The sequence below is a fragment of the Protopterus annectens genome, chromosome 1.part2 (assembly GCF_019279795.1).
Source record: "Protopterus annectens isolate FY-2018-M chromosome 1.part2, PAN1.0, whole genome shotgun sequence".
Taxonomy (NCBI): Eukaryota; Metazoa; Chordata; order Ceratodontiformes; family Protopteridae; genus Protopterus; species Protopterus annectens.
In genome coordinates this window covers 1,216,940,580-1,216,968,548 of record NC_056727.1, presented here as the reverse complement: position 1 = coordinate 1,216,968,548, position 27,969 = coordinate 1,216,940,580, and the positions used below count along the sequence as shown (strand labels likewise).

General features: G+C 41.7%; 2 protein-coding genes across 2 annotated transcripts in view; one reads left to right on the top strand and one right to left on the bottom strand.

Annotated features, from left to right (window-relative positions):
* Positions 1–25,585, bottom strand: part of LOC122792448 — a 55,591-nt gene extending 30,006 nt beyond the window's left edge. Inside the window, exon 1 of the mRNA XM_044060235.1 lies at positions 25,236–25,585. The gene's annotated coding sequence lies outside the window, so the exon portion shown is untranslated. The remainder of the gene's footprint in view (positions 1–25,235) is intronic.
* An 85-nt stretch (positions 25,586–25,670) lies between these two features.
* The window catches only part of HNRNPR (heterogeneous nuclear ribonucleoprotein R), a 1,454,575-nt gene continuing 1,452,276 nt past the window's right edge, over positions 25,671–27,969 (top strand). The window contains exon 1 of the mRNA XM_044060074.1: positions 25,671–25,784. The gene's annotated coding sequence lies outside the window, so the exon portion shown is untranslated. The remainder of the gene's footprint in view (positions 25,785–27,969) is intronic.

Below are 27,969 nucleotides of genomic sequence, written 5' to 3'. Positions count from 1 at the left end.
TCACACATTCGGTGTTAAGTAGACTACCACCTATGTGGTAGCTCACAGGTACAGAGTTTTTACCAAAGGGGATGACAATGCACTTTTTGCCATTGAGCTTGAGGCCATGGCTCTAACACTAGGCATCTGACTCAGTGAGACCCTTCTGTAGGATGTCCAGATCATTTGGGGACTCGACTATGGCTTCTAGTTTGCAGTCATCTGTGAACTTCATTAGCTAGATGCCTTCTGTGTTAGCCTGTACTTCAGAGAAGTAGATACCAAACAGGTGAGGTCCCAGGACTGAACCCTGTGATACTCCACTTGCCACTGGTTTAATGTCAGATTTGGAGTCTGCAACTTTTACAGTGTGGGTCCTGTCAGTGAGTCAGTTGGCAACCCATCTTGTGACGTAGGGTTTTATACCCAGTTTAGTGAATTTAGCTATAATTCCAGAATGGGGAATGGTGTAAAAAGCCTTGGTGAGGTCAAGATAGGCTGTGTGAACCATCTTAGCCTCATCAACTGCCTCAGAGAAGTCGATTAGGTTCAGGATGCATGATCTGCCTTTCACAAACCCGAACTGGGTGGGGTCCAGAGTTTGGAGGTTACCAATGTCTTTGTTTATAAGTTCCATGATGATATCTGACAGGGCTTAGTGGTAAATCACTTTGGCTATGGTGTGCAGGGTCCTGGGTTCAAGCCATGCAGAGGTTGTTTATTTTTTTTAATCATAGCCTCACAACAGGCTTTGTGCCTACTGAATGGCACACAGTGGTGGTTATCCCACTCCACAAGGGGGGAGCCACCATGGACCCCGGGAACTACCGCCCCATTAGCCTGACGAGCCTGGTCTGCAAGGCCATGGAATGCATCATCATGGAACTTATAAACAAAGACATTGGTAATCTCCAAACTCTGGACTCCACCCAGTTCGGGTTTGTAAAAGGCAGATAATGTCTCCTAAACCTGATAGACTTCTTTGAAGTAGTCACTAAAGCCATAGACAAAGGTAAGGTGGTTCACACAGCCTATCTAGATCTTGCCAAGGCTTTCGACACCATCGCCCACTCTGGAATTATAGATAAACTCACTAAACTAGGTATAAATACCTATGTCACAAGATGGGTTGGCAACTGGCTCACTGACAGAACCCACACTGTGAAAGTATTAGACTCCAAATTCGACTTCAGACCAGTGACAAGTGGAGTACCACAGGGTTCAGTCCTGGGTCCTCTCCTGTTTGGTATCAACTTCTCTGAAGTACAGGCTAACACAGAAGGTCTTTGGCTAACTAAGTTTGCAGATGACTGCAAACTAGGAGCCATAATCGAAACTCCTAATGATGTGGACATCCTACAAAAGGGCCTCACTGAGACAGATGCCTGGAAAGCCATGGCCTCAAGCTCAATGCCAAAAAGTGCATATTCATCCCCTTTGGTAAAAACTCTGTACCCATGAACTACAACATAGGCGGTAGTATACTTAACACCAAAAGTGTGATGAGACCTTGGGACACAGGTGGACAGTATTCTCTCCTTTGATAATCACATCGCCACAGTAGTCAGAAAATCCTTCTATGTGGCACACCTCATCACAAAAGGTTTCTCATCCAGAAAAAAAGAGGTCATTGTTCCCCTCTACTCATCACTCAGACCCATTATAGAGTACTACACCCCTTTTGGTATGTACCTCACAAGACATCTACAACAACTGGAAAGGCCACAGAAATACCTCACAAAGAGGATTACCAGCCTCAAACAGATGCCCTACGCAGACCGTCTCAAAAAACTCCAGCTTTACTCAGTCGCATATCGCCTACTCAGAGGTGATCTCTGCCTAACATACAAAGCTATGTCAAACCCAGAGCTTTTGGACATGCTCCACTTAATGAAATCCCAATCCCTCCGAGCTACACGCTCTAGGGACCTAAACCTTGCCACCACAATAAACAGAACATACCGGAGGGATAGATTCCCGTCCCAGAGACTTCCCATACTCTGGAATAAACTACCTATCTATATCAAATAAAGCTCTTCATTAGCACTCTTCAAGAAAAATCTTGATGATTGGATGGGAAATAGGAAATTCACCCCGGGGATCACCTCTGTGGCTCTGCTCGACAGTGGCACAGGAAAATAATTTTCTTGGGTGGTAAAAGCCAGGGTACCTTTTGGCTGGGCTTGTACAGGCCCCAGGGTCAATAGCCTAGTACCTACACATTCCATGAACTTGCAGACCAAGCTCATCAGGCTAATAGGACGATAGTTCCCGGGATCAGTGGTGGCACCCCTTTGTGGAGTGGGATAACTGTTGTTGTGCGCCATTCAGTGAGCACAAAGCCTGATGTGAGGCTATGATTGAACATGGTGCTTAGGTGGGGAGCCAGTTCGTTCTGACGTTTGTGTAAAACGCAGCCTGGGATGTTGTCTAGTCCCATGGATGCTGTGTATTTGGCTTTAGAGAGTGCAGCTTTTACCTGTGTAGTTGTGATTACAGGGACTCTGCATTCTTCCTGTATAGATATGGGCCCTTTAGGGTGTGAAAGGTGGTACAGTTAGCACTGAACCTATCTGCCAGAATGTTGGCAATAGCAGTTGGTTCTGTAATTTTCATGCAGTTGTGCTGTAACTCAGAGCAGATCTGGGTGTTGCCATTGAGATTCTTGACATAGGTATAGAATGCTTTGTGGTTGTCCTTAGAATCAGTGGCGATTTTATTTTCATAGCTAGCTTTGGATGCTCTCATAAGGGATCTCAGTGTCTTACTGAGGCTGACCAGGGAGCTCCACCACTCATGGGATTTTACTCTCTTTTGCAACAGTTTCTTCCTTCTGTTGTACAGTTTGTTTATGGCAGGGGACAACCAGATTGGCTTCCTTTTTTGGAAGATAGCTTCTTGGTTCTGTTTGGGATAGCACAATCCATGCACTCATGTAAGTGCTTATAGAGTGCATTTGTGTAGGATTCAGCAGTCGTAACTGTATTGGCCATCTGCATGGGTGTCATGAAGTTCGCCACTTCTGTCTTAAGCATGAAGTTGGCTATGGAATAATGGTTTCCTTAATGTGGGGTGGGGGCGGGATGTGGATATCTAGGGTGATTAGCTTATGGTCGGATCTGACCAACAAGGAGTTGACTTCGGGTGTGGAACACCGGTCATTCATGTTGGTAATGACTAGGTCTAAGATATTGTTGCCCTTGGTGGGGGTGGGGGTGTGGATAAATTGATCCACGGCATTGGAATTTATGAATTCCAGAAAGCATTGAGTGAAGGAGTTGGTACATGAGTAGTTTTCCCAGTTAATGGTGGGGTAGTTGAAATCGCCCATTATTAGGGTGTTTGAACCCTAATATTTTCCAGTACATCAAGAAGAGAGTGGGAATCCTGGAGCATGATGGGGGATCTGTAGCAAGCTACAATTTGGATTGCAGTTTTGCCCAGAGTTAGTTGCATTTGGATAACCTCAGATGCATTATGCTGAGCAACTAGCCTGGAGGTGTGGATATCCTTAATGAATATGGGCACACCTCCACCTTTGGTGTTCCAGTCCAGGTTACGTGGCCGAAAAGTGTGGTACGAGTTATATCCTGGTAGTGCAGGGGTGCTCTTTGGAGCCTTGAACCAGGTCTCAGTCACTGCACAGGTATCGATGTTCTCCATTTTAAGGAGTGCCTTGAGTGAGTGCATTTTGAGATTTAGACTTCTGGCATTGAGTAACATTACCCTCAGTTTTTGCTTGCGTGTTCCTGTTACATTTGAAACCTGTCTAAAAAAGGCACTATAGGGGCGGCAAGAGCCTTAGCCAGTATCCGGAATCCCATGGGCGACAGGTGCAGGCCATCTCTGGCAAAGCATCATGGTCTGTCAACCATGTCGTCCCAGGCAGACAGACAGATACTGGATCCCCTTAGAATGACACCAGAAGCTTAGCCAATTGTTCAAGTCAATCATTTTGTCCTTGTACTGCAGTATCATTCTGGGCGATGGCAGAATGCTACTCAGGGCTAGGGTCATACCTCCCTGGGCTACAAGATCAGAGAGCTCTTCCATGTCTCTTTTCATGTAGTCCAGGGAGGCATGTCTCAGGTCATTCACACCAACATGGACAATGACAGAGTCATATTTGTACTTGGTTGTGGAGTGACCTGAGTGCATGGGTTATGTGGCAGATCCTGGCACCTGACAATAACCTTTTCCTTGTTTAGCCTGGTAAGTGGGACATCAGTGTGCCCGACTATAGAGTCACCTGTGACTAGTGTGTTGGGTACGTTGATGTTCATCGTGCATACAGCTGCAGTCATTACAGATGGGTTATCCTGCCATCAGGTGGGTCCTCGGTCGGCCAAATTTCAAAGTCTAGGTCCGACGTCTGTTGTCATCGCTTCTTCCCTGACGTCAGGGCGGCAGGAGTATAAAAGAGGCAGCCAACGCCATTTTCTTCAGTCTTTCTTGCTGCGCAGTGCCTGAAGCAGAAGCAGTTCGCAAGTGCCGGTCTGCCAGCTCTTGAGATTTACGAAAGTATTTCAGCCGAAGTCTTCTTTAAAGCCAAGTACCCCATTGGGGAAACTTTTGCCTCAGACCGATGTCAGACAAAGTTAATAATTGCATTTCTTGTGGGAAGCAAATACCGCATAAGGATTTCCACTCTTTCTGTATACCTTGCTTAGGGCCAGACCACAATGTCTCAGCCTGCTGTTTTTGTGCTAGGTTCAACAAGTGCACTATTAAGCACCGGGCGGAGTTCGTCCTTCATTTTTTTGGCAAAAAATGTAATTATATCATGTCGTCTGATACACCGACACCAGTTTTAAGCAAAAGACGCAAGTACAAGGACCGACATCAGAGGCCTGCACCGAGTACTGAGACCACCTTAGGCCGACTACCGGTTCTCAGCGAGGCACCTACGCAGCCCCTGACTACCGATGAAACTATTTTACCTGTGTCTTCAGTACCAGAGGCCGCAGGCTCCTCGGTCTCCATTCCCACTGCAGATACAGACGCCATTCTTGGTGGGGAAACTGAAAATTTAGTCAGGCCTGACATTTCTGAAGGAGTCTTCAGGCCTTCCACCTTCTCTATTAAATTCTTCACTAAATCTAAAGCTGCCATGAAAACTAAAAAACAGGGTCCTCAGACCCCCTCTCAAGGCCCCATGCCTAAAAAACAGATGCTTAAAATGGCTGAGGATTTGATAACTGTCATCATGGGTTCTCAACCCCCCTCTGAAAAAAGACCCAGATTGGAGGAAGACTACCCTTCCTCAGACCAGGCTTCTATTACCTCAGACCATTCTGAGGACCAGGACTATGCCTATTCCCCTTTCAAAGACTCTGATGCTGAGGAGTCTATTCCCTCGGTCTCCCCCCCTAGGACTACTCTTTTGGGGAAACCCTGCATACATTGAGGGAACACGTCCACTGGGAAGGCCAAGATTACTCAGATTCCAAGAAAAGGCTCAGGGAATTTCTACTGCTCCCCCAGCATAGGCCCCTGGCTATCCCTCCTGTTTTAGATATTTTGGATGATGTGTATGCAGAAGCCAGCCTTAATCCAGATTCTTTACCTTCAGCCCCTGGTAAACCAGACAGGTATTACCAGGTTCCTGATTCTCACCAGTTCCTTTATAAAAGCCATACTGCTGACCCAGAAACAATTTCACAGGGTCCCAAGGGAATAAAGGCATCTACTGCTAAAAACCATTTACCTTCACAGAGAGATTCCAGAGCATTAGAAAGGTGGGGGAAAAAGGTGTATACATCTGCCACTTTAACCATGAGGGCATTAAATTGTCAATTTCATATGTTAAAGTACCAACAGTTTGTTATCTCAGCTGAAAAGCAAAATGACACAAACAGAACAACCAGATTTGAAAGAGTTGCAGGATTTGTTGCATGGAGCAGAGCAAGTGGGTAAATATACCTTGCAGTTTGCTTTTGATGCTTTAGAGGCCTCATGTAGAGCTGCTGTCACGGGGTCTGTTATATGTAGACATGCTTGGCTCAAAGAGCAAACCTTACCAGATCATGTCAAAGCAAAGTTATTAGATGCACCACTTCAAAAAGATGTATTGTTTGGTGTTAAAGCGGAGGAGGTACTAAAGAAAATGGAGGAAAAAGCGAAATCTATGCAAACAGTGAAAGATTTCTTGCTGGTACAACCTCCACGCTTCAGCAGAAACTGGCCTTAAAAAAATTGGTCCTTTCCAGCCATGGACAGACCTCAAAGGGGCAGATACAGACGCCCAAGGGGTAGAGGACAACCTCAAGGATCTTACAGAGCTAGACAGTGGCAAGCACCAACCCCAAGAGGTGGAGAAGATAGATCACAGTCATTTAGAAAACAGACACAATGACTTCCCCCTATGCCTGCCAAACAAAGCTTTAATGGCAGCACCTTTGGGCGGAAAACTGGCATTATTTTCAAAAAACTGGCACATTGTTACAAAAGACAAATGGATTCTGGACATTATAGACAGAGGCTACAGGTTCCACTTTCACACCCTTCCAAAAATGAGAGGCTTGCCAAACCTGCCACAAAATCAAAGGGCAGAGGCACAAAGACAAATTTCCGCTCTCATGGATATGAAAGCGATTCAAGAGGTAACTGCAAAAGAACAAGGTCAAGGTTTTTATTCCAGACTATTTCTGGTACCAAGAAAAGACAAAGATTGGAGACCCATCTTAGACCTATCCATCCTAAACACATATCTACAGGTGCCAAAATTCAAGATGCTCACATTACAGCAGCTTCTTCCCATGCTGGGCAAGGAGTCTTGGCTGGTAACACTGGACCTCAAGGAGGCATACCTGCATGTCCCTATCAGACAAGATTGCAGAAGATACCTCAGATTTCTTGCAGGTTCAACCCATTACCAATTCCCTGCATTGCCCTCTGGCTTATCTACTACGCCCAAAGTGTTTACGAAATGCCTGACATCAGTAATTGCCTTCTGCAGACGACAAGGAATACAAATCTACCCATATCTGGACGACTGCCTGATTCAAGCGGACAGCAAGGACATTCTTTTGCAGCATCTGGCATTTGTAATAAAACCGTTAAACTACCCAGGATAGACAGTGAACAAAAAAACATCAAAACCAATACCGTCTCAACAGATAATTTTCCTGGGTGCCAGCTTAAATACAACCACCCAGATGGCCTACCTCAAGCCAGACAAACAAGGTCAACTGTCTCAATACTTCAACAAAATGGCAACTTTCACCAGACTAACTGCAAGGAAAGTCCTGCAGGCTCTGAGATTCATGGCATCTTGCATCCTACTAATACCATGTGCAAAGCTGCATATGAGGAAACTACAATGGTACCTAAAAAACTTATGGTCTCAACACATGCCTTCAAAAGGAATTTTTGTGGTGGGCTCAAGCATGCCAAAGAAACACAGGTCTCCCTTTCTGTGTACCTCAAGCAACTCAAATCATCACAACGGATGCCTCAGACTACGCCTGGGGAGCACACATGGCAGATAAAGGCATTCCGGGAAAATGGTCCCAAAAAGAGAAGCACCTACATATCAACCAAAAGGAGATGCTAGCCGTGCAAAATGCTCTTATGACCTACAAAGACCTACTGCATCCAGGCCAGCTATTGATAAGGAGAGACAACACCACAGTCATGTGGTACATAAACAAACAGGGGTGAACTCATTCATACCCTCTGTGCAGGCAAGTCATGACCCTATGGAACACAGCACTGGAATTGCAAATTCAACTACAGGCACAATTCCTGCCAGGGAAGGAAAACACACTGGCGGACAACTTAAGCAGAAATATGACAGACCCACACGAATGGAACTTGCATCCTCAAGTCTTCTCAAAGATAACTCAGGCATGGGGACAGCCAGACATAGATCTATTTGCTACCCACAGAAATTACCAGATGGAAAAATTTTGTTCAAGGACCTATCATCCACAGGCCTGGAAAGTGGATGCACTCTCAATTGGACAACATTGACAGTCTATGCCTTCCCGTCTCTCCCTCTACTGACCAAAGTTCTATTAAAAGCCAGAGCAGAGAGGCCACAAATGATTCCCATTGCTCCAGACTGGCCACAACAACACTGGTATCCTCTCCTAAAGAGCCTGACACACTCCCCACCATGGATCCTACCGCTAGTCCCTCTTCTGTTGTCCCAGCACAACTGCAAAACCCTAAATCTAGCTGCATGGAGAATACCTTAATTTCCCAACAGACTCTCCTCTCCAAGGAGGTGCAGGATGTCATCTTGGGAGGCCAGAAGACCCTCTACTAGAAAAGCCTACTCCGCCAAATGGAAACGATTTTGTTCATGGAATCAAGAAAAGGGCCAGAATCCTTGGGTAATAAACATACCACAAATTTTACAGTAGCTAGCTGAGATGTTAAACAGTGGCCTTTCCTTCTCCTCCATCAAGATCCACGCTTCAGCCATTTCTGCACAATACAATACAGATCCTCCTTTATTCTCACATCCTCTATTAAAGCAGTTCCTCAGAGGGGCAAAAAATATAAAACCCCCACGGAAACCACCCGTCCCAGCTTGGGACCTCAACTTCGTATTGGAAAAGCTGACCCTGCCTCCCTTTGAGCTGGCTTCTTCAACAGAGCTACAATACTTGTCATGGAAAACAGCCTTCCTTCTGGCTATTACCTCAGCATGCAGGGTTTCAGAACTACAGGCCCTCATGGCTGTGCAACCATTCATCATTTTCCATCAGGACAGAGTTTCCTTACGAACCAACCCAACCTTCATGCCAAAGGTAGTATCCAGTGTAGCTTAGAATCAGACTATCCATTTACCTACCTTTTATCCAAATCCACAGAACAAAGGGGAGAGACTACTACATTCCTTGGACATTCACAGACAACTTAGTTATTACTTTGACAGAGCAAAGCCATTCAGGAAATCTGAGCAGCTCTTTGTGTCCTATGCTACAGGTGCCCAAGGAAAGGCTATTTCCAAACAGACAATTTCAAAATGGATAGCCCACTGCATACGCTTTTGTTATTAATTTCATGGAAAATCTGTGCTGTATACATCAGATCCCACTCCACCAGGGCTACAGCTACCTCTGCAGCTTTCCTCAGGGGGGTCCCTACCAAGGACATTTTGGAAGCTGATACTTGGAGTTCAGTGCACACTTTCTCCAAACACTACCACCTTCCACTATACTCAAAATCTAGAGCAGGCTTTGCCACAGCAGTCCTGCAGGGCATTCTCACCCCTCCTAGTTCCTCTTAGTGCCTGCCACCCTTACTTAGCTTTGGGATTCTATCCATCTATAATGACTGCAGCTGTATGCACGATGAACATAGTATAGTTTTGTACCTACCATAAATGTAGATGTTAGAGTGCTCTTACAGCTGCAGTCCAGGTTACCCTCCCTCCATCCCCTCTTAAGACAGGCCTTATGACAAACACCTTTATCATACAACCTATTTGGGGTATTCTTTTATGGTGTATTTGCTTGCAACTACTGTTTTTGATTTATCTACATTGCATGTTTGCATAATATTACGTTTTGCCTTCCTTTCTGGGGGCACCTGACATCTGGGTCAAGAAAAACTTAAGAAAATGGCATCAGCTGCCCTTTTATACCCCTGCTGCACTGACGTCAGGGAAGAAGCGACGACAACCGACGCCAGACCTAGACTTTGGAATTCAGTCGACCGAGGAGCCACCTGACGGCAGGATAACCCATCTGTAATGACTGCAGCTGTATGAGCACTCTAACATCTACATTTACGGTAGGTACAAAACTGTACTTTTTGCCTAATATATTATATATGTTATAATATATATATATATATATATATGTTAGCCCATAATATCTGAATAAGTGAGTGGGATTTTCATGACAGCGTCAAGGAAACATTTTCCTTCCTTCTGTGTTTTTTTTCTTAAGTTTTGGATATTTCTTGTATATTGATTGATTTTCTTAGTATATTTTATTTTTTATTTGTTTACCAGGTTAGTCCGACTGGACACAAGATGACCGTTTTCAGCGGAGGCTGGGGGAGAAAAGCTCCAGATACATAGTAAACAATTATAAATAATAATAAAAATAAATTATACAAACATAGCTGTTTTGTACAAAGAGCATAGAAAATATAAAAGGAGTAAAATCAGAGTTTTACAATTGATGCAGCATAAACAGTGGTTAGAATAAAGAAACAAACAATATACAACAAATATACAACTGCTTGAACATAAATTCAAAAAGAAGTTTCCATAGACAAACAGGGTCATAAACTAGAAATCATAACTATATTGATATGATTTATATGGCATCTTGTTTTAATGATGGTATGAGTGTATTATTGCAAGTGTCCTGTGTGCACAAATATTTGTATTAATCTATGTATTTACAGTATATTGACAAAGTACTGGGTCACATCAGAGGCTTGGGAGGTCATTGTTAAGAAACTGAGAACTGTTGTAAAGCTTGGCATTGAATACCATAAGTTCAGGTTATGCTATAAGAGAACAATGTAAAGATAACCATGTCAGCAGCCAGAATGCATTATAAACTGAATGTTTTACCGTGCACAATAAGAAATGGATAGATTGGCCCAAACTCTGGACTGATGTGTGTTTTTTTTTTTTTTATTCCTGGGGAAATGCTGTTCAGAAGGGAAGAGACATATAAGGGAACAGTTTTAGTGGCACACCAGGCTGTGATTCTTATGTCTATTGTCATGCAAAGCTGACAAAATAGTTGAATCTACCCAAGCTGGAAATGTGAGACTGTAGCCCACTGAAGGAGGGGAGATGGGAGGAGTAACTTGGCCAGGAATTGAAACTTGCAAAACTGCTCCTTGTGCAAAGTCTTTTATCTCCATAATTTGTTGACACTTTTGCAAGTTTCTTTCAGAGAATGTGTAGTACATCAATAGGAACAACATTTGTAAAACTCAGCACATACCAGTCAATGACACATGAGCTGCAGACTCTCAAACTTGGCATTTTTTTTCAGGTGGGCCATTCTAAGTGAATGGAAGTCTAGTCTGACAACAAATGGTAGGGCTATTTGTCCTCACAGCCTGTGCATTGAGACAGATTTAGTTTTCCAAAGGAATCACAATGTCTGCCCCCATGAGGGCAGACAAGAGTAAAAAAAAAAAAAAAAAAAAAAAAAAAAAAAAATTAGGAATGTGCACCTATTTTGCTGCAGGCAGCTTTAGGAAGTGCAGTAAATTATGGCAAGATACAAAATATATGTTTTTTCATTGTTTTCCCGTAGTGGTCCTTTAATGATTGCATACACGCTCACTCACCTTGTGCAAAAACAGGTAAGGTAGTTGCAAAAAACATAGGATCACAGGTGGTTACTAGGCTAACGGCCCCAGGACACAAGCATAACCAAGTTCAACCCATGTTCCCAAGAGTGTCTGGTTCAAGAAGACACTGAAATCAGCACCTATTGTCCCTGTCCCAGAGGGACACAGGTGGAACCCTCAGGGTGAACTTCTGGCTACCCATCCAGTTGTCCAAATTACACTTAAATAGGGCCAACAAGGGCTTTGTTTAACATGAATAGGAAGCTCATTCCAAAGGTGGGGCAACCTCTGTCACACAAATCTCTCTCTCCAGCAAGTTCTGTTGCTGTCACACACCAGGTTAAGGTTCTCTGAGCGAGTGACTCGTGCCATTTGACTTGCGAATGTGCATTTCCATTAAAGCTGGGTCAGAGATTGCTCCATATGAAAGGCACAGGTCGCCTCTGAGTAGTCTGTACAACACAGAGTAAAGTGACAGGATTTCAGTCTGCCCACATAAGACAGATCTTAAAGACCCTGAATTTTCTTTGTAAGAATCCTTTGTGGACTCTCCAGTTGCTGCAGGTGTTTGAAAAGGAACATCCTAAAGGCAGCATCAAACTCACTATTAGCCCGATGAGGGAACCGTATATGGAGATTATAACCTCTTTTTTTTTCTGGAGGCAATGTCCTTACTTATGAGATGAGCAACATAAAATGCCCTTCTTACCACTGTGGAGACATGGTGATCAAAGTTAAGGCTGCTGTCGACCTGTGTGCTTAACGTACTGCTATTGATGTGGTAGTTTGCAGGAACATCACCCTTGCCGAAGGAATAATACTAATACATTTTTTGCATTAAGTTTAAGACCATGACTTTGCCAAGTCATTAGTCTGTGCAAGAGGATGTTGACATTGCTAGGGTTTTCAATGATCACTCTCATTTTGCAGTCATCAGCAAACTTTGTCAGACAGTCCTCAAGTTTTAGCCTATACCTGTCCAATTCAGGAGATTGTTTTATTTCCAAAAGCACCCCCCACTCCCCAGAAGCCCATTAGCTGGTGATTCCTTGAGATTTTTGATTTTTTTTTTTAAACTAGGGCTTTGTCTCCTGGAGCTGCAATCAGGAATTCCCTTTCCCTGATCACAAATTTGATTGCATGCAAAACTGAAGGAGAGTACTGCCTCTTTCTTCATCTCTGTATAGAAGTTTCCATTTTGCAATCACCATTTTTAATTATCAAAAGAATGTCAGTAAAAATGTAGAGTGTTAAAGTCAACGGGCCCATACATGATTTGTTTTATATATAATGGCGTACATTTAATATTCCTAATATTTTAACTTTTGATTACCAATCAGAAGACGTCTGGAGCATTTTTTTATAGGTTCATAGGTGATTACTAGGCTAATGGCACAAGAGCATTTACAAACCTAGCCAATAACACAGGATATGACAATATTATATCTTAGTTCCCCAGATATTTTGGATGGGGTAATATCAAGGTAATGGGTCTTTGGGCCATAGCTCTCAACCTTCCATCTCCAAAATGAGGAACACTAGCTCTCATATGGAACAAATGGGCAAAATGTGGAACACATACTAAAAGCTTAACAACTTCAACTAGGATGGTTAAAATATGCTCTTTTTACTTGTAAAAAAATATCTTTTAATGAGTTAACATGATTCATTTGTATGTATCGTGGATTACCAGTTAAAACATTCCTAACACTGAATGTGTGATAGACCCTTTCAATATGGAACTTTGAGGAACATTAACTTTTTCAAGACACCACATGAGGTACATTCCCCATGATGAAGTACACTTGATAGGCATGGTTGGGTGTTGGAGCACCAAGTCATTTTACAGACTGCCTCTGCCATAAAGGACATGGGCAGTAACCCCCCCCCCCCAGGAATGAATTTACAGCTCCCCATCCATTTAGCAATATTGATGAAAGACGTTGTCAGAAGAAAAATTCAAACAAGTCACATCTGCCTCAGGTGATGAAAAACTTCTTTATTAGCAGCTAACCAGATCACAGAGCATGTTGGTCAAGATGATCTCCTCTGGTCAACTTGTTTACTGACATCAACTTTTATACTGCAAGCAAAACAACTTTTTGTTCCATTTCTGACAGTTGGCTATGGAAAACACCTGTGATAAACATGTTTATCACAAATCACCTCAAACCAACAGTTAGTACAGAATGTTCAGTTCAACAATGGTAGCTCAAATTTTCCAGGACACACAGCCTGCTTCAATAAATTAACTCTTACTCGGCCGTGCGTCCTTATCCCAGGCTTCACTAAGCTATAACCAAATCTCTTTATTCTGAAAAGCAGAAAACCGATATTATTCAGGTTCATAAGCAATGCTGCATTTTGTTCACAGATGAGGCCCATCTTTGACAGGCATATCCCAACAAATAACATGTTTACTTTGCAAGAAGAGGAAAAAGACAAATAACAGTATGTTTTTAAAACTTTTTCTCTTAACATTTCCCCCCTGAAAACACTTATTTGTCTTTTTATTTCAGCAATATGGTAAAAACTAAGTTTTTCTTTGCATACACTACTTCATTGGCAAGACAGACTTTTAAACTTCAAAAACATTTACAAAAAGTCACATTTCAATGTATTCACTTTCACCAGTCTGTTGCAATTGCTGGTACATCATCTTCGTAACAGCAGTATCAACCAGTCTTAACCACATACCACGATAGCCACAGCGACTCCAATAGACAGCAGGAAACTGCTGATGAGATAACTCCATTTTCCAAACCATGCTTGTAGAAAGTCTGTAAAGCGATTATTTACCCCAGAGTTCTCTGCCAATTCTTCGGATAACATTTCCAAACCTTTCAAAGCTCGGGTGATACTTCCATCAGGCACAGTGTAGTGTTGTTTGGAATATATGTACAACAAAGTCCCAAACATCCTGCAAACTCCTCCTTCGGCCAGGAGCATATCCAACGCAATTCGATTCTGCCATGCCACCTGTGAAGTGGCCTCCAGTTGTTCAGCAATTCCTTTCAATGCATCTTTGGTATAGTTCACAAAATGCTGCTGGTTATAGTAAATGTAGTTGATCCAGTCCACATTCTTATTAGGTTGAATCCAGACAAAGATAGATGTAAAACCAGCTGCTATTTGGTTTATTGCTTTGTATTCATCAGGTACGCCTCTTGGTACGCCAGTGCTATCGATGTAGCCACTTATCGAAAGATTGCTTCGGTGCCTCACTTTCTCCTGCTCAACCACTTCGGCTTTATTTCAGGTTCTCTTATGAAACTGCTTGCTGGAACTGGGAAAATGTAGAATGGCAGGATTAACTTTACAAGTGCACAGGTTCCCTTCCAGGGAATCGTAAGCCTTGATCAGAGTTTGTTGTCTCCACATAACCACCATACGTCTGCTAAACTATGAGTTTGGTTCTCCAGAAATGGATTCTCATGGCCATTCACAGTAACGTTGGAATAGTTGTCCCATATTGCCATAATTTTCACTGTGCCATCTCTGGAAATGCACATATACGAACCTGGATAGGAAATCGCTGCAGGCGGTTTCTCAACTTTGCTTATGACTGGAAAACGCAGAGTTTCATTTTTGCATTTATCTTCAGTTTTGTTGAAGAATAATTTCAGACACGTTAGGTTACCTTCATCTTGCATCAATGGGACTGTCGCTAGTTGCCGTTTACCTTCAGCACACGAAATACAGTTTTCACAATGTGTTTCTCGGGTACTATATCTAACCCAAGACAACCATTCATTATGGTGTACGAATCCAGTCTCGAGTAACAATTGTTCTTCTGTGAAGGTAAAATTTGCTTTACTTGTAGCATTTTTAAAGCTTTGTACAAGTTGGAGGGTCCCCAAAGGATCAGTTCCAATTGGAAGAGACACTCAGATTCCATAAACTCCTGAATCACTTTCTTGTGGTGACACAATGGTTATAGTAATTACTTCGGTACCTTGGAAATGCGCAATTTTTATTCTTTGTTGCCTGCTTTTATCTTTCTCTGGTATCACTGCACCACTTGTTTCCCATCCATTCACATCTGCTGACAACCAAACATTTGACCTGGACGTACAGTCTCTATTGCACAAGTATTTTGCACGAGTCAAGAAATCATCATTGTTCCATTTAGAACAGTCCAAAATTCCTTCACAAAGTTTCACCTTAAACACAGTAGTAACACCTGTTTGCGCTTGCAGGACCACCATTCCCTTTTCTCTTGCAACTGTTCCTTCTCATATGGACATATTTACTTTCACCACCAAAATCATCATCATCATGTAACAGTTCAAGTACCAGTTGAACATGGCCATCCTCCCCAAGGACTACCTCGCGCCGCTGGTTTCTTCACTGGGTTTGAGACAAACTAACCCTATTGGGCTAATCCACCTTTGTAGCCAGACTTTGCGCTCAGAGGTCCGGTGGAGTTTGACCAATATCAATGGCAGAAGGAAGAGTCTTGAGTTATTTACAGTGGGTGATAGGAATCCACGAAGTCCTGTCAGCGATCTTTACAGCCGTAGGTGTCGAGATAAGTACTTGGTATGGGCCTTCCCACCTGGGGGATGACCAATTCTCTCTCTTCACAATTCGGATCCACACCCAGTCCCCGGTGCCATGCTTAACAAGGCTTCATTTCTGGAATCTGCAAAGGAGTCATTGGTTACAAGAGATTTGACATTTAGCAGCTTCTTCATATAATCCGCTAGATCCTCACCCCCCTCACGTTCCGCTGGCAACAATCCTTGCCACTGCAGGACGTAATATTATCTCCCAAACAAAAGTTCAAATGGTGCAAGTCCTTTGTAGGAAGGTGAGATTCACATATACAGGAGTGCCAAAGGAATGCACGCAGTCCATGATCTATGTGTTTCTGCTATCAGTTTGTGGAGCTTACTCTTAAAGACATTGTTGCGTCTTTCCACCAGTCCAGCTGACTGGGGATGGTAAGCACAATGATATTTGAGATCAATTTGAAACACTTGACCCAACTTCTGAACAATCTGGTTAACAAAATGAGACCCATTATCACTGTAAATGCATCTTGGTAAACCAAATTGGGGAATTATTTCTGTAGTCAAAAGTTTTGCTACTGTTTGTGCATTTGGGTGCTTTACTGGAAAAGCTTCTACCCCTTTAGAAAAAGCATCAATAATGACTAAACAGAACCTTTTTCCCTCTGAGGGTGTCAACTCAAAGTCCATACAGAGTGTGTGGAATGGATATGGAGGGGTGGGGAATGCCTGCTGAGACTTTTTAACTCCCCCCTGAGCATGATACTTTGCACATAATAAACAAGATAAACAGAATTGCTTTGCATAAGTTGAAAACCCCTTACACCAAAACACCTTAGACACTATTTGAATCATCATCTGTACTCCTACATGGGCAGGTCCATGGCTAAACAATGCTGCATACCTAAAAAGGTTTGAGGGTAATACCATTTTGCCATCTGATGCCCTATACAACCCATCCTGTTGAGTGATACCATATTTTACCAAACGACATTTTTCCTTCTGTGTTGTCAATGTTTGCATTACTTTTAGTGTCTCCAAGTCTAAGAGGTGTCTGGGCTCTAAATCATTGTCATGTAAAAGCAAATCATTTTCTTGAGCTGCCTTTTTTATAGCCATATCAGCAAGTGCATTTCCCCTGGAGACAGGATCTTTTCTGTTAGTATGTGTGGAACATTTACATATCGCTAACTGAAGTGGTAGTTGCACTGCATCTAACAACTGTAAAATTAAATCTCTGTGATTTATTGGTTTGCCTGTCGCAGTAACCATTCCCCTATTCTTCCATTGTTGAGCGAAAACATGTACAGTGGAGAAAGCATATAAATTGTCTCTTTTACCCTCCCCTAAGGTACAAGCGAGTCAAAGCCACCAACTCAGCTGCTTGTGCAGAATAAATGTTTGACAATCTTTTTGCCTCCAAAACTTCAGTTTCTGTGGTGACAGCATACCCTACTAGTGTTTTTCCTACACTGTCCTTCTTTGCTGATCCGTCTACAAACAAAACGAGATCAGAATCTACCAACGGAATATCCATTAAATCTGGTCGGGGAAGCACTTTGTCATGAATGCTCTCTAAACAAACGTGTGGAGTACCTTCTTCTGGAGTCGGCAAAAGTGTCGCCGGATTAAGAGTAGTACATCTTTCTATGGTCATATGAGGCTGTGTTAGCAGCACTGTCATACATGACAAATGTCGACTAGGAGATAAAAAGGTTATCTTATCTTGCAAAAGTATAGTAGCTACTGAATGTGGAACCCGCAATTGTAATGGGTGAAACAAAACTAATGATGCTGAGGCTTGTACTGCCATGGCAGCTGCCACTACAGCTTGAACACAATGCGGCAATGCCCTTGCAACAGGATCTAATCTGGAGGAGTAGAAAGCTATCTGTCTCTGTTTATCCCCATGTACCTGTACCAGAACCAAAGTCATATATCCTCCCTTACAATCAACCATTTGTATAAATGGCTTAGAATAGTTCGGAAAACCCAAAACAGAGGATCATGCTATCAATTGCTTAATTCTATTAAATGCCTGTATTGCCTTATTTGTCCACTGTATATCATTTTTAGCTGCCATGGGAGTGTCATAGGTTAGTGCGGTCAATGGCCCTACTTCCTCAGCATAGTTAGGGATCCAACTTCTACAAAAATTAGTCACACCTAAAAAGGACATCATCTCCCGCTTAGTCGTAGGCATAGGTGCCTCAAGAATTGCTTGTTTTCTTTTGTTCTCCAACTGTCTACCTGCCTGGGAAATTAAATAACCCAAGTACTTTACTTGTGCTTTCCACAATTGTAACTTTTCTTTATTTACCTTATGTCCTTGCTCAGCTAAAAAACTAAGGGCAAGGGTATCCCTTCTACAACTTTCCTGCGTGGGTGAGGCCAACAAAATATCATCTACATACAACAGAACCTGACTTCCCTGTGGGGGAACAAACTGAGCTAAATTCACAGCCATTTCTTGTGCGAATATTGTCGGACTCTCACAATAACCCTGTGGCAATCTGGTGTAGGTGCATCTTTTACCTTGATAAGTGAATGCAAACCAAAATCTACTCTCCTTATGTAGTGGTATGGAGAAAAAAAGCATTGCTTATATCTATGACAGAAAAATATCTGTGTTGAGGTAGTAAATCATTAAGTAATGTATAGGGGTCAGGGACCACCGGTGCTCTTGGGATCACAGCTGAATTAACTACTTGTAAATCCTGAACCAACCTCCATGACCCATCCAGTTTCTTTACAGGAAACAACTGAGTATTGCAGGGTGAATCTGGGCATTCAATAAGAATTCCTACCTGTTTTAGCTGCTCAATGACTGGCTTAATTCCTTCCTCTGCTTGTTTACTTAGCGGGTATTGGTGCTTACGAGGTCTAAAACCTGACTTTGGAGTTATACAAACTTCACCTGCTGTTTTCATCAGTCCTACATCCCCTTTACCTTTTGACCATAAATCTACAGGTAAGGCACTTAAACGCACTATCTTCCCCTTGAGTTAGGAGGATTTCTGTTTCGTCATCCCTGAGGTGCACACTTGGTTGTGCCCAAGTCACCCAATTTAATCTTTCAATTGACTTTTGGACATTGTGTTCCAATCCGTTACCTTTTTCGTCAAATCTACCCAATGTGTCCCCACTGCTTTAGTAATTGAAATATGTGGGCTATAACCTGAGCGATATAAAGAACTCATTTCCTTGGTCAAAGTACAGGTCACTACTGTATTACCTTGCGTATCCCAAAACATATCATTCAAAATTATCCTTGCACGTTTGTGCTTAAAGAATTCTTTTTCAAATTCTTTATCTGGTCCAGGGGCCTTTCTGTAGAACATTGTACAATGTAAGTGTGCCGCAACCTGCGGTGACCCGCTCCTAGATTTACTTAAAGCTAGGTTGATCAAATCTGTATCAACCCTCCCCAGCCCGTTTGAAATCAAGTCCTGGCTATACCAGTAAAACTTAAGTCTTGTACTCCCTGTACCACCAAGCCATCCGCTAACCTTTTCGCCTCAATGCCTTTAGGTGTGAGAATGACCGCTATTCCAAATGAATGCATCAAATCTCTTCCCAGCAAATTAACTGGACAAACTTTCGATAGAATTACCCTACACCTAAGAGTTTGGTTTGCTTGCGGATCTGTGAATAGAGGATGGGACAGTGGTTACTTATAGATTTTCCCATTTGCTGCTTTCAGAAGGACAAACTCATCTGTTTCACAGTTCGGAGGCAGAACTGCTGGACCCAAAAGTGTACGCGATGCACCTGAATCACAAACTCCACTTTTTGTCCCTCAACCAAAAACTCTATCATGGGTTTTTGACCTAGATGCATAGCAATACCCAAATTTGCCAGGTTTATGACTTCACAGTCACAATCCCGCCCTTCCTTATGAGTGTTCTGACATTCATCGCAGAGAGTGTCTGCCTCATCATCATCACAATCATTCTCACTTTCTTCTTCTCTACAATAATCACAATAATGAATTTGGCGCCTTCCTTTACTATCATACAGTCATGCGGAGCCCTTGTTCGTAAACTGTGTGTGGGGGGGGTGTTGCCACTCTTCACAGTCAGCAGCCAAGTGCCCACGTCTACCACACTTAAAACATTCTCCACATTTTAGCCTCCCCTCATATTCCTCCGAATGTCCACCCGGTTTATTTAACATGTCCCATTTCAGGCCCCCACGTTTTTTTACGCCACCACAGCGCCCTTGCCCCCTTTGGTCCTGTACCAAGAATATACCACCATCATCCCCTACTGCTAACACTTGTACTTTCTTTTTTAAATTGAAATGTCGCTCAGCATGCCATGCATATTCAAACAAAGGTTGCAGTCTACATGTTCTATAATCTACCATATGCTTAGTTATAAAACTACTTATCAGAACCCTACAACCCTTAAGAAAAGCATTTTTCAATTGCTGTTCATACGGACTATCATTGGTCTGATCCTGCGGAATCATCATTCCACAATGGTTATTGAACACTTCTGTCAATCTTACAATATAGTGATCTACAGATTCATTATCATTTTGGATGCACTGATATATTACTGTCCAATCTGCTCTTGGACGCCACTTATCAGAAATTCTCTTTAACAGATCAGTGACTCACGTGTCTAACACCCCAGAATTATGCTTTAATGTAGTGCCGTCATCTGCCTTACATGTCCAAGTACCACAAACTAAGTGCCAATCTGGACCCAGGATTTGTCACACTACTTGTTCTACTTCTAAACCATTTAGATGATAACTTAAATGCATACCAACTATGTCCTCAGAAAACTTTTGAAAATTAACCTTGGGATGGGGAATACCATCTGTAGCTTGTTTTATATCCTCTCTAGCCCAGGGACGATAAACTAAAATAGTTGGCTCTTGTCCAACATTCCCTGCTTGTGGGTTTGCAACTTGTATTAAGGGAAGAGCTTCAGAGTAGTCAGAAAGTTTAATGGCCCAACGTCCTTGCCCTGCTGGTCCTGACCTTAACTGCATAGGTTGGTCTACCTGTTGCAAAGCAACCTTGGGTACTACGGGAATTTGCGGGTAAACTGGAGGGGTCACAACGCTTCCTTGAGCAGCCAATAACCCAACCTGCTGTACAGATCCCACATCTTCAGACTGATATTGAGGAGGTTCCGCCAGTGGGGCAGTTGCCTGCCTTTGTACCGCACAAACTGTATGCTCATCCCTCCTTATCTAAAAATAAAGCTACTTTTCCACTTGGCACCAGTGATCCCTTTTGATTTATTTTTTTCTTTTTCCTTGTACTGTTTTTCTCTTATAGCTCGTTTATTTGCATCTTCTAACCATTTTTGTGCTTGGGGAAATCCCAATTGTCTTTGCTCCTTGGTTCTAGTTCCCGCATCTCTTTTCAAATCTCTAACCAATTTTGCACAGGCACTCTTATTCAGGGTACCATCAAAATCATATTTCAACTTCCACTTTTTCAAAAATTTAACATTATTTTTGTTTAAGCCTTTCATAGGTACTTAATACAGTTTGCTTTCTGATGTCTGCATGGTACCAAAAATTTAATGAAAACCAAGCAGACACTGTTTTCTTTTACACTGAAGTTTGTTTAGGCAGGGTTATAACTTCAACATTTGAAAAATTAATGTTTTGCTGAAGGTGTTGCCGATACTTGCGTATTCTCACAACCGCATTCTCGCGGGTCATATATGCAGTTCCTTGGTTGGGCACTTTACATTACGCTGCAAAATATATATGAAGAAGAGATAACAGGGGCAACTGAGAGACACAGACAGAACTATGCAAAAGGAGACACCATAATAAAAGGTTGTTGTGACACGGTGATGAAGTTACTTTTCCCAGAGCGGGACAGCTGGTTGTTGCCATTTGCCGTTACGAAAGCCAGCCACGCACTCCAGATGGGAAACTGTGGTATATCATCCTTGAGGATGTGAATCAGATGTTCCAGCTTGTTTACCTTCAAGTCACCTGTACCAGCAAGGACATAACATAAGAGCTTACACTAACCCCCCCCTCCGATGTGATTCCCCAACTGTATGGCTGGCTTTGCTGGCATTGGCTGACAAAGAACGTTCAGGGCGAACAGCTTTGCAAGAAGTGACAGCTGCCAGTAAAGTGCAAACAACAACAGTATGTTGTGTACTTTTTGTTGATAGCCCTCCTGAAAATGACCTGTTTTGTTAAAGAAAGCACACTGTATTCCATTTAAAGCACATTAACGAACATATTTAGTGATCGGGAAACAACTGCTGTTGGCACAAAAATCTGGTTGCGATAATACGTAAGTACCCTTTCATATACTTAGCATCAACATTTAAACAGACATCACTCTCACACTTGCAGCAACTCGAACCCATGTTTCCCCTAGATTTCTTATTTTAGGACTGTATCAAAGTTATTTTTATAAAATTGGGCTATCTTAATGGGTGATCCTAACAAAATAATCTTAACAAGTAATCCTACCCACCCTTAACTAAAAATAAAACCCTTGTCGACAAGATGAAATTAAATTTTTCATCCTACCTGAACCAGATGAGACTCAGTTTCCCCTTTTCGTTCAGAAACCGTCCCTCAGATAGGGATCAGAGAGCGGCCGGCCTAATCTCAACGACAAATCAGTTGGAGGGCTTTCAGTCGAGGGAATCTTAAGATGAGAAACCCTCACCTGCACAGGTTTTTCGGTCTCTCTGTCGGTCTGATCCGTATCTTCGTAGAGGTTTCCGGTCCGAAGGACCAAAATGTCAAAAGAAAAATTCAAATGAGTCACATCTGCCTCAGGTGATGAAAAACTTCTTTATTAGCAGCTAACCAGATTACAGAGCATGTTGGTCAAGATCTCCTCTGGTCAACTTGTTTACTGACATCAACTTTTATACTGCAAGCAAAACAACTTTTTGTTACATTTCTGACAGTTGGCTATGGAAAACACCCACAAATCACCTCAAACCAACAGTTAGTACAGAATGTTCAGTTGGCTATGGAAAACACCTGTGATAAACATGTTTATCACAAATCACCTCAAACCAACAGTTAGTACAGAATGTTCAAGAAGTACAGAATGTTCATTTCAACTAATGGTAGCTCACATTTTCCAGGACACACAGCCTGCTTTAGTAAATTAACTCCTACTCGGCCGTGCGTCCTTATCCCAGGCTTCACTAAGCTATAACCAAATCTCTTCATTCTGAAAAGCAGAAAACAGATATTATTCAGGTTTATAAGCAATGCTGCATTTTATTCACAGACGAGGCCCATCTTTGACAGGCATATCCCAACAAATAACATGTTTACTTTGTAAGAAGAGGAAAAAGACAAATAACAGTATGTTTTTAAAACTTTCTCTTAACAGATGTGTACTTTGTTTTGCACAGGGATGAGAATATACAGTAGCGTTGTGTATTTATTTTTTATTTATATTTGTTGCCCGGGAAAGTCCACTGGACTGAAAACCGATTTTCAGAGGAGGCCTGGGAAGCAAAGCTCCACAAGTGTAACAAATAAAATGAATATAACACATATAAGACAAATTTCACAATGTATAATAGCAGAACATCTAAAACAGTAATGTCCTTCAGCTTTTCCCGGTTAGGGGTCGCCAAAGCGAAACTCCGGTTTGCTAATGATTGGCAGTGGAATTTTATGGTGCCGAGTTGCCAGCCCGATGCCCAATTTTCAAAGAAGGCACATCCATGCATGCACGCACCTACATGTATTTAAATGTAACTTGACTGCGAGGCGGCAATGCAGACTCCACACAGAAGGCGCTCCAGCCGAGAATCGAACGGGAAATTGTCTTGCTTTGAGGCGACAACTCTAACCGCTACACCACCACATTTCATCTATAACACAATTCAGATTAGAGTTAACATCATTAGGCTATAGGAGTCAGTAAATACACGGTGTTAATGATGGATGGTCGCGCTTGTTACTTACTCATCAAGTGATTCAGCTACAGAAGGAGTGAATTTGGAGAAAGGACTAAACTGTTTTTTTTTTTTTTTTTTTACGACCAGTGGTTCGTACATGGTAAAAGGAAACACGCAACTATATGATACTGTTCAGGTGAATAGCACATATAACATGCAACCCCACTCAGAATTCCAAGAATAAGGAAACCCAGCGATGCTCAGAAAGTGCAACTACCACGGTCCTTCTACCTTGGCGTAGAAACGATCAGGTTACTCGCACTTCAGTTAAAACACAATAGTTTTCCACTTGTCAACTCCAAAATGTGGAGCAAATTGGTAAACTGTAGAAAAGTTGGTTTTGTTGATGTCTAGTCACCCCTCCCCCCGATGCGCAGTAGCAAGGCCCGCCCAAACCCAACCAAACACCCAGGATGACAGCGACGTCACTGAACACTTATGAATAAATGATTCTTCAGTCTGTGGTCTCCGTGAATATTTATTGTGTTAAGACTATGAAACTTCAACAACCCAAGGAAATAATAAATCCATGAAAGCAAGTCTTCAAAAGCAGGCTCCCTCTTTTTTCTTAGCTGCTCGTACTTTATGTATTAACCAAACATTCCATTCCATCACTTCATTCTGATATGCCAATTTAAAAAGCTGTGCATTATAAATAGAACACCGAGACGTATAATTTCCATCGGTACAGCAGACACTACGTGCATGCCACTGGACAAATCAAAACACAGCTGACGTTTCTTTTAATTCACAGTAATGAAAGGTACACAGGCACAATTACTTGTATCAAAGATAAAAATAAAGTGTACTATTACTTGTATCAAAGATAAAAATAAAATGTACTAGTATGTTTCTTTCGCATACAAAGATAGAGCTTTGCTTGTACTACATATACCAGTGCAAGAAAATATTGCAGCAGTTCATTCACAACTCCTACCTCCCAAAAAAAGATAGTCAGAAAGAAAAGGCTGACGTATAATATTTTTAAAAAGGCATTACCTAACAATACCAAAGTCAGTAGTAACTTCAACTAGAAAGTTCGCAGCATACTTACTAACGGTTTATTTATACTAAAAAAAAATGTTGATGAATTAATATAATTCAACATTCTTTACAACAGACACTCAACTCTCAACGAAAGTGTGTCGACCCTTTTAATGTGGAGTATAGCATTTTACAAAAATCAAATTTAGGAATGCCCCCCCCCCCCCATGAGAAGTAGGAATACAGTAGAGCGAAATGCAAAATCTGGACAAAGCCATAAATAAAAGTGGGACAAAGGCCCAAAAAATATGGATAATTTTAAAATACTGCTCTTACAAACTTAGAAATTTGATAGAATAACAGGTTTTGCATTACGATGAATTTTCTGAAGGATATGAAGTCTGAAACGCAAATGACTGTCATAATTTTCTAACTTCGGTCTTTAATGCTTTGCCACTAATTTGTCAGAAAACCGCAATTTTATGAAAAACGGACCAAAAGTATGAGGCGAAAATCTGTACAGTTGAGAGGTAATTAATGCGAGTCTTACACAGATCTTGACAGTTGCTCTTCCAGGTTTCCTTGACAACAGGCACGCTTAATAGGTCCCACCACATCTATACAAAAATAGCTTCATTATAACGTAAAAGAACTGAAAGCCACCAAAGATCTTTTAATGGTTGACGTGCAATTCAATCATTCTTGTCGAATCCTGAAGTTAGCGAGTAAGAAAAACTTGCTCCAAATTCCTCTGTAACCAAAACGAACAGCAATTCATCTTTTTCAATAACCAACTCCTACAATGTACGTGGTAAAAATAAAGTTACGGACTTCTCTCTACTTGCATGGTTGGCTGTAGTAAACCGTCATCAGTCCGTCTTAATGGGGATTGGCGAGTACCTCAGTTCACGTGGTTGGCTTTGCTTGTGATTGGTTTCCTTGCTAGTTCCCTGGAAACAATTCCGGGAAACCCCGCGCTCTGCCGGGATTGATGTCGTAGTCCATGAGGTTAAGGCGCGCGCGCCGCTGGGGCTTTTGATTGTCTGAGAGGACAATTTGAACGTGTTACGGATTTACTACTCTGTCCGGTGAACGAGTGGTAAGTAAATTATGGGTCTGTTGTGCATTTGCTGTTATTCAAACTCTCATTGTGTTTGCTTTCTTTAATTGTTATGCAGTTTTAATGCATTTGTTATGTTTTTAGCCATTAATTGAAGGTGCAACATGGTTACTAGGCCGCTCTATTCATTTTTGTTTGATGCTGTGTGGCCGGGTGATGACCCTTTTTGTAGTCCATGCTGTCAGACTTTTTTGGTTTTGATGTATTGAAATTAGTATATTGGATGTTGTCTTGGAGTTGGATATGATTCATTTAAAATTGGTGATAATATTTTTAGGTAGCAGTGTGCAGCAATCTGGCATCTCCTGGTCGGATACCCAAGTGGGACCCCCCCCCCCCAATTGATTTTCGTTTTTTAGGATAGAAGGAGGGATCTAAAGTATTTTAATTGGGTGATGATTTCAGGTGTACATGTTCTGTAATTTTGGTCGTTCACGAGTGGAGATTGCTGTAAAGTGACCGTTTTAGCAAAGTTTTATCATCATATTTGTTTTCTGGTGTTTTTACTTTATATTGTTCCACCATATTTCATCTGGGAGCAAAGCAGCATCGTTGTCTTCTTGACTTGTCAAACAGTCTATGCTTTGTAAACACACTTTTTTCAAAAAGGTTTGGTGGGGATAGGGGGCGGGGCTGGTTCATTTAGATAGTGGAGTTGCATATGTTCCTTTTGGTATCTCTGGTACTTTTGTATTTAGCTTCGGATATAAGTATAATTTATGTTGTGATTACTAGCGTTAATGAATTGAGCTATAGTTTGCGTTATCTATGGAAAGAATGAATGAAATCCTCAAAAATGGTGTTGTAATTTAGTTCGATTGTTTGTGACTGTGTTTGTACATTTGTCCCATCATCAGTTGATTTTTATTGCGTTCTTGTCGATTCATACTGAATATTTCAGCAGTCATGCTAGTCTACCATAGCATCTACGGTTCTGTCTTTCTTCTATCATCCATTTTTCCAGCATCAATATTTATTTTTGTTAACCCTGACTTCACACCACATGCACAAATTGTTGAGTTTAAGATAGTTACCAAACGTCTCGGTGAATGGTTCAGTGCTTGGTGACCTGATATTTTTTGCAGTGTATGGAATATCTACATCACTGTGTAAAGGAAGTGATTTTCCGTGCGCACAACCGTTGTTTAGGGAAAAAGTATTTTGATAGTACGGACGTTAGTTGACACTATATTGCATTTGTTAAGTCTTTATCCAGGTTGGTTGTAGTTTTCTGGGAGCAAGCACCTTTTAACCTCTTACTTTAGTCAGTAGCTGCAGCGATCTGTCCGTTTAGAGAAACTCACTACCCTCACTATCTTTACTTCTCCGCGTGCTTGCAAATAATTGACAGGATAACACTTTTCCACTTTCATTTTCATAATCTTAAGTTTAGTCCTCTACAGTTTGTGTGAAAGTGTTAAATCGCTTTCTTTATATAGTTGTTAAATAAGGTAGAACTCTGGTTCACGTGGACCTTCGTTGGACTCGACCCCAACGCGTAGTTACAGAAAGAGTAAGATTGTTTTGAACAACGCAAAAAAAGTGTTGGTAAGAAATCTGTAATGCGAGGAATAAAGTATACTTTTTTTACTCAAAGTAAGTAAACTCCGTAAATAGAAAATTATTCATTAAAAAATCCATTTGTCCTCTTTCCATGATATGTTTATGGTAACTTGCAATTAAGCCTTCGCAACATTGTTTTAGTTGCTGGAAAAAGCTTAAGCTGCACAATACAACTACGTATTGAGAGTCAGAATGTTAATATTTCTCGTATTGAGAGAATGTTAATATTTTTGTTCTTGTGACTGTAAGTGGTGTGTTCAAGTATTTTATCCCAGAGTTCAGACGTGGGTGTGTTGAATCACTGTTGGAATATGCAGCATATGCACCGTATAGAAGTTGTACAGTCTGACAATTTCTCTGCCTTCTGTGATGCACTTGTCAGGAACTGCATGTTGATTCTTGTTGTTCAATAGTACTTAATCCTTGCCTTGTTTTTCAAATTGTAACTCTTCTTTGCTGTATGTGGCTTAAATATGATGTGATTTAGTCTCTGGCACAATGTTTTGTGAAGAATACACCCACCCAAGCCAGTAAATTGATCAGATGTAGTGGGACCCAAGTTTGTAGTGACTGGGTACATTTATTTATCGTATTTTATTTT